Here is a 7,519-nt window from a genome sequence, read left to right as displayed (position 1 = left end):
GGGGGGGATGAAAGTCCACCACATAAACTGAGGTTAGATAGATACTGCGCACTCTGTCTCCACAGTGGTCCAGGGAGCTGCCCTGAGATCCCACCTTGATTAAAGGGTCGTATTTCCAGAAAAGGCATTGCCTAGTAGACTTTCCTTGGCTCTCATATTTGCTGACATCTCAGGGTGGAAAGAGAATAAGTCTGTTCTTTTTCTGAGTCTCCGCAGCCTCTAGACGAATTCTTGGTACCTACAGGCCATTTAAAGGCTTAAAAATTCTCTCCAAACAAGAAAAGACTTAACTTTTTAGCATGAAAATTGCTTTATTTTAGTTCAATCACAACGGAAAACATCGCACAGCTAAATCAAGGACCTACCCAGCATTTGTCCAGTCCCGAACTCTATGTCTCAGTGAAGCTCTACACGTGACCGTTCAGACGCAGCGGAGCCTCGCCTGGGGTTTTAACCATTCACGGTCGGCTGCGGTTTTATTCATTTATCCACTACAAAGGAAAGAAAAAAAGGAAACCATGAGAGCTGATGCTAGAAGAAACAGCTTCATGTCCTTTCTCATGCCTCACACACCGTTTTGCCTGCACTTCGTACCCGCCCCCCAGCACGTTACATTACCCTATTACCAGCTCGTGGTCTCTTTTCTAATTTTGGTTTTACTGTATCCATACTCACATCTGTTTACACATATACATTATTATTATTATAGGTTAGGATCCTCATATGAGGTAGAATGTGTGGTATTTTTCTGAGTTTGGGTCGCCTCGCTTATATTATACTTTTCTTGCAAATTTAATGACTTACATTTTCCTTATAGCTGAGTAACATTCCACTTTGTGTAATTGCCACGTTTTTACTAGCTATTCCTCTGTCTGTACTAGGCTTTTTCTTTGGGGCCACCAACCAGTTCCCAAATCATGCCACAGAAACTTCTTAGTTATAAATGCTCCACCCAGCCTAGGCTCATTTCTGGATAGCTTATATGACTTAAATTAACCTGTTTCTCTTTATCTACATTTTGCCTTGGTGATTTTAACCTTTTCTCACCTTCTTGCTGTCTCTACACATCTGGGTGGCTGGCAGCTTCTTGGCCTCTGACCCTGAGGAGTCTCATTTGGTCTCTACTCTCCTCCTTCTAATTCACTCTGCCTGGCAACCACTCCTATCCCTCTCCTGCCTCGCTATTGGCCGTTTAGCTTTTAATTAGACCAATCCAGTGCCTTAGGCAGGCAAGGCGAGATGCAACACATCTTTACACAATTAAACAGACACAGCAAAGGAACACACCTTTACACAGTTAAAGTGATATTCTGCAGCTTAAACAAATGTGACACATCTCTGCCTAGTTAAATAACATTCCACAACATCTGTTGATAGAATTCTGGCTGGTTCCATTTTCTTGCTGTAGTAAACAGAGTAGCAAGCAATAAGCATGGTTGTACATATCTCTGGTAGGATGTGGAGTACGGAGTCCTTTGGAAATGTGCCTGGGAGTGAACTAGCTGGGTCTTATGATAGTTCTACTTTTTATTATTTATTTATAATCATTTTGGTTTTTTGAGACAGGGTTTCTCTGTGCATCACCACTGTCCAGCTAAACCCTTCCTTATGCTTTTATCACAGCAACAGAAAAGGAATTAAGGCAGAACCCCAAGCCAGGCAGTGGTGACGCACACCTTTAATCCCAGCATTTGGAGGCAGAAGCAGGCGGATCTCAGTGAGTTTCAGACCAGCCTGATCTACAGCGTGAGTTCCAGGACAGCCAGAGCGGTTACACAGAGAAACCCTGTCTTGAAACAACAACAATAACAACAAAAAGACAGATACCCTGGAGCTACAGGTTATGAGTTACTCAGTATGGGTGCAGGGGACTGAACTCTGGTCCTCCAAAAGAGCATCAGTAATGTCATCTGAGAAAATGCTCCCGTCAGACTGACCTATATGGAAGCCTGGGGTATTTTCTTGAATGATAACTCATGTGGGTGGCACCATCTCCAAGCAGGTGGCCCTGAGGCATATAAGAAAACAAACTGGGCTGGAGAGATGGCTCAGAGGTTAAGAGCATTGCCTGCTCTACCAAAGATCCTGAGTTCAATTCCCAGCAACCACATGGTGGCTCACAACCATCTGTAATGGGGTCAGTATAATGCCCCAAGGTTTTGGTTTGTTTGTTTGTTGTTGTTTTCGAGGGTTTCTCTGTGTAGCTTTGGAGCCTGTCCTGGAACTGGCTCTTGTAGACCAGGCTGGCCTCGAACTCAGAGATCTGCATCCCTTGCCTCCCAAGTGCTGGGATTAAAGGCATACACCACCAAGTTTTAACTATAGCTATTAGTCATGAAAAAGGCATAAAGGAACCAGAATGAGAAAGTAAGACATCAAATTATCCTTATTTTCAGTTACAGTCTGTCTTAGGGTTTCTATTGATGTAAAGAGATACCATGAGCATGGCAACTCTTTTTTAAAACAATTAAATATTTTAAAAGAGATTTTATGATTTTGAAGCTCTTTCTGCATGTACGCCAGAAGAGGGCATCAGATCTCACCATAGATGGTGGTGAGCTATCATGTGATTGCTGGGAATTGAACTCAAGACCTCTGGAAGAAGCAGTCAATGCTCTTAACCACTGAACCATCTTTTCAGACCCCCACAGAAATTCTTGCAAAGAAAAAAAACGTTTAATTGGGGTGGCTTACATTTTCAGAGGTTTAAGCCATTCTCACCATGATCAGACATGGAAGCATGCAGACAGACATGGTGCTGGATACATTTTGATATTCAGGCAACAGGAAGTGGTCTGAGACACTGGGCTTGAGCATATATGAGACCTCAAAGACCTCCTCCACAGTGACACATTTGGTCCAACAAGGCCATACCTATTCAAACAAGACTAATAATCTCACTTCCTTTGGGGGCCATTTTCTGTCAAACCACTACATTCCACTCCCTGGCCCCCAAAGACTTGTAGCCATAACAATGCAAAAATGCAGTCAGTCCAACTTCAAAAGTCCCCATAGTCTATCACAATTTCAACAATGTTTCAAAAATCCAAAGTTCAAAGTCTTTTCTGAGATTCATGCAATCTCTTAAATATGATTATCTGTAAAAAAATCAAAATCAAGAAGCAGTTCACATACTTCCAACAGTTAATGGCACAGGATATATGAGGATATACATCACCATTCCAAAATGCAGGGAAGGAAGCATCGTGAGGAAATACTGGACCAAACCAAGACCAAAAATCAGTTAGGCAAACTCCAAACTCTGCTTCTCCATGTCCGATGCCAAGCGCTCTTCAGATCTCCCACTCCTCTCGGCTCTGTTGACTGCAGCACACTTCTTTCTCTTGGGCTGGTTCCATCCCTGTTAGCAACTCTCCTCAGCAGATATCCCATGGCTCTGGCATCTCCAACATCTTGGGTTCTCCAAGGCAATTGAGGCTTCAACGTCACAGCTTCATACAATAGCCTCTCTAGGCCTCCATGCAAGGACACCCCTGAGACATGCCTGCTTTCCTCAGTCGCAGAGGAAGGTTCCAGAATGCCTTTCTTCTATCCTTGACTCTAGGACCACAGGCTCAGTAATCTGTCAACATCTGCTGCTCACTGGACCGGAACATGGCCCCTCATTCAACACATCTTCACCAGTTTTCTATTTCTGTGGTTTCTTTGACTGCTTAAACTTGGCTGTTCTAGAACTTGCTCTGTAGACCAGCCTGGCCTCAAACTCAAGAGATCCACCAGCCTTCCAAGTGCTGGGATTAAAGGCGTGTGCCACCACCACCTGGCTCTAAACTTCCCTTTAATTCCACTTCACAATTTGGAAATTTAGCTGGGTGGGGTCACCTCTCCCCTTAGTCCATCTCTTAATGTTTTTCTCCTTGAACCCAGAACTTAACTCCATCCTACTTCCAGGTGCCCCCTTTCTCAGCCTGCACATTTTGTATTTTTATTTGCTCAGATTGCTCCTTTTCTTTACAAATCCTTCTAAGCATAAACACTAGTAAGCAAAGACAGAGTTTTATGTGTTGTTTTGAGATTTCCTCTGCCAATGGAATTAATCCAAATCTCTTCATTCTGCCTCAGGCAGACTCTTCAAACAAGGGCAAAAAGGAGCTTCATGTTTTACCAAAATATCACAAGAACAATCTCTAGGCCACATATTAATATTCTTCTCCTCTGAAACCTCCTTGATCCAGGCACCCACAGTTCAAATCACACTCCGCACCTGTCTTTAATGTTCTTAATAGGATGGACCATTAAGCAGTACTTAAATTATTCAACTGCTTTTCTAATCCCTAGTCCTAAGGTCTATATTTGTAGGCAGAGCTTTCCTGTCCCAACTACCTGGTCCCAAATAAACATACAGAGGCTTATATTGATTACAAATGCTCAGTCAATAGCTCAGGCTTATTACTAACTAGCTCTTTCATTTAAATTAACCCATTTTTATTAATCTATGCATTGTCATATGGCTCATGGCTTTTACCTGTCCTCTTGCATGTCTTGCTTCCTGGGCAGCTGGGTTAAGACTCTCTCGACTCCCCTGACTCTGCTCTTCCTCCTCCCATCATTCTCTCTGTGTCAGTCTGTCTTGATCAATCTCTTCTTGCCCTGATATCAGCTAATGAGTTTTTTTATTAACAATGAGAATAATTCACAGCATATATTCCTTCCCAAAAAAAGCGTGGTCAAGCCTATCAGAGCCATATCCCACTCATTGTACCTACTTCTGTCCTATTTAGGGTTTCTATTGCTGTGAAGAAACACCATGACCACAGCAATTCTTATAAAGGAAAACATTTAGTTGGGGTGGCTTACAGTTTCAGAAGTTTAGTACATTATCATCATGTTGGCATGAAAGCAGACATGGTGCCGGAGCTGAGAGTCCTACATCTTGAAGGAAGGGGTCTGTGTCACTGGGCACAGCTTGAGCATATATGAGACCTCAAAGCCTGCCTCCATAGTGACACTCTCACTCCAACAAGATCACATCTACTCCAGCAAGGTCACACCTTCTAATGCTGTCACTTCCTTTGTGCCTTTGGGGGGGACAATTACATTCAAACTACCACACAAGGCAAGATGTTCTTTTTTCCTACATTCCCTTAATTATTTTCTCTTTTTATCTTAATATTCTCCTGAGACTTTCAGAGTTGAGAATAATTGAAGAACTGTATTCAAATGCATCATTAGACTGAACAAGGACGTAGTCACTGCATATCAACGACCAAAAGTCTGAACCTGCATTATTTAATTGGGACAAGAAGGGGTCTAAACCCAGAGATATGGGGATTGCCATTTGGTCATGGTATCTCTTTACAGCAGCAGACACCCTAAGTAAGACACCCTGAGAGCTAGTGTGCTTTGTGCTGAATGAGGGGCAAGAAACCAAAATGCCTACACAGGTAGCGCTTATCTTCTTAAAGACATTTCAAACAAGCAAGGGTGTTAAATACAATGGACTATGCTTTCTTGTATCCAGAACATTGGTGGTTTTGAGTTTAACTGTGTTAATGCTCATTGTCTTTTTTTGTTGTTGTTGACTTGGTTTTTTTTGAGACAGTTTCCCTGGGTGTCCTGGAACTCACTCTGTAAATCAGGCTAGGCTTGAACTCAAAGAGACTCACCTGCCACTGCCTCTTAAGTGCTGGGATTAAAGGCATGGACAACTGCCACCTGACTCTTAATGATATACTTTGGGCAATATATCTTTAAAAATCACACACACACACACACACACACACATACACATACACTGTAAAGACACATAAGCATGATTCTTTCATTTCATTCCCATGTCTTAAGCATGCCCCATAGTTTTCCTATAAGTCTTTCTATTTAAATGCTTGATAAACTCACCAGTTTGGCTTTACTTTAACTGGTCATGATCTTTTTTTTTTCTGTGTGTAGGCAAGGTTCCGGATTTACCTAAAGAGAAAAGGAGCTTATCAGGTGATTGGTGGCTGGCCTGAGCTGCATCCCCTTACCATTGACCCTGTAAGTGCACAAGAAAAGGCTGTTACTAAACACTGTGGAACTACAAACCTCCAAGAGGTGCAGCTCAGCTATAAGTGTGCATTCAGCATCTGTGGGACCCTGCTCACTCCCCAGAGTGAAAACCAATGAAGAAATTCCACTGAAATGACACATCACACACCCTCGGAGATAAACTCCCAGCCACCAGCTAGCTTTACCCAAAATAATTACCCGGAAACTGTATTCTTTTAAACACTGCTTGGCCCATTAGCTCTAGCCTCTTACTGGCTAGTTCTCACATCTTGATTAACCCATTTCTAATAATATGTGTAGCACCTTACCAGGAAGGATCTTAACCTGCGTCCATCTTGGAGAGGAGAGCTATACCGTCTGCCTGAATCTGCTTCTTTCTCCCAGCATTCTGTTCTGTCCTCTCCACCTATCTAAGCTGCTGTCCTATCAAAAGTCAAGGCAGTTTCTTTATTAACCAATGAAAGTAACGCATAGACAAACGACCCTCCTCCATCAATAAACAACGTACAAGGGGCGGGGGAATGAAGAGAGGGAGGTGACTCAGGAGATAAAACTGCTCATTGAATAAGCAGACACAAAAGACAAATAACATAATTCTACACCCATGGTAGGAAGATGTGGCCAACCCCAAGAAGCAGAAAATGGAGTAGCAGTTCCTAAGGGCCAAGGAAGAAAATGGGAAAATACACCTTCTTGGACACATTTACCTTCTGTTTGGAATGAGGGAAAAATAGTCACACTGGAAATTTACTTAGGCCGCTTAAGTGTAGACCTAAAATGGTATCTTTCATGGTATATGCTTTTACCACAAAAAGGAAAAGCACTAGCTGAGTGGTGGTGGTGCATGCCTCTAATCCCAGCACTCAGGAGGCAGAGGCAGGCAGATCTGTGAGTTCAAAGCCAGCCTGGTCTACAGAGTTCCAGGACAACCAGGGCTGTTACACAGAGAAACCCTGTCTTGAACTCTGCCGTAAACCCCCCCCCCACACACACACACAAGGTACAGGAGAGATCACAGGGAGGGGGGTGGTTAAAAACACCAGCTGCACTTTCAAAGGTCCTGAGTTCAATTCCCAGCAACCACAGGTGGCTCACAACCTTCTACAGTGAGATCTGATGCCCTCTTCTGGCATAAAGTCATAATACAGATAGAGCACTCATATACATAAAATAAACATTTCTTTAAAAAAGAGGGGAAAGTAAGAAATTCAAATAACATATTCATAATTGTTGTATGGAGATAGTATACCCAAAAAACTCTCAAAATTTTGACAATAAGAAAACAAACAAGCCAGGCAGTGGTGGCACACACCTGTAATCCCAGCACTAGGGGGCAGAAGCAGGAAGATCTCTGTGAGTTCGAGGACAGCCTGGTCCACAGAGCAATTTCCAGGGCTGTTACACAGAAACCCTGTCTTGAAAAACCAAATGAGAAGGAGGAGGAAGAGGAGGAAGAGGAGGAGGAGGAGTGGGGGAAGGGAAGGGAAGGGAAGGGAAGGGAAGGGAAGGG

General features: G+C 43.1%; 1 protein-coding gene across 1 annotated transcript in view; it reads right to left on the bottom strand.

Annotated features, from left to right (window-relative positions):
- Stk25 (serine/threonine kinase 25) overlaps window positions 1-6,364 on the bottom strand; it is a 48,668-nt gene extending 42,304 nt beyond the window's left edge. The window contains exons 1-3 of the mRNA XM_050125956.1: window positions 6,318-6,364; window positions 5,860-5,928; window positions 366-491 (exon numbers count right to left, since the gene is read on the bottom strand). The gene's annotated coding sequence lies outside the window, so the exon portion shown is untranslated. The remainder of the gene's footprint in view (window positions 1-365; window positions 492-5,859; window positions 5,929-6,317) is intronic.
- Between the last annotated feature and the right edge of the window lie 1,155 nt (window positions 6,365-7,519).

Source organism: Alexandromys fortis, unplaced genomic scaffold (genome assembly GCF_014885135.2).
Source record: "Alexandromys fortis isolate MF-2015 unplaced genomic scaffold, M_Fortis_MF-2015_v1.1 scaffold_254, whole genome shotgun sequence".
Classification (NCBI taxonomy): domain Eukaryota; kingdom Metazoa; phylum Chordata; class Mammalia; order Rodentia; family Cricetidae; genus Alexandromys; species Alexandromys fortis.
The sequence above is the reverse complement of the archived record's forward strand: the minus strand, read 5'-3'. Positions and strand labels throughout refer to the sequence as shown.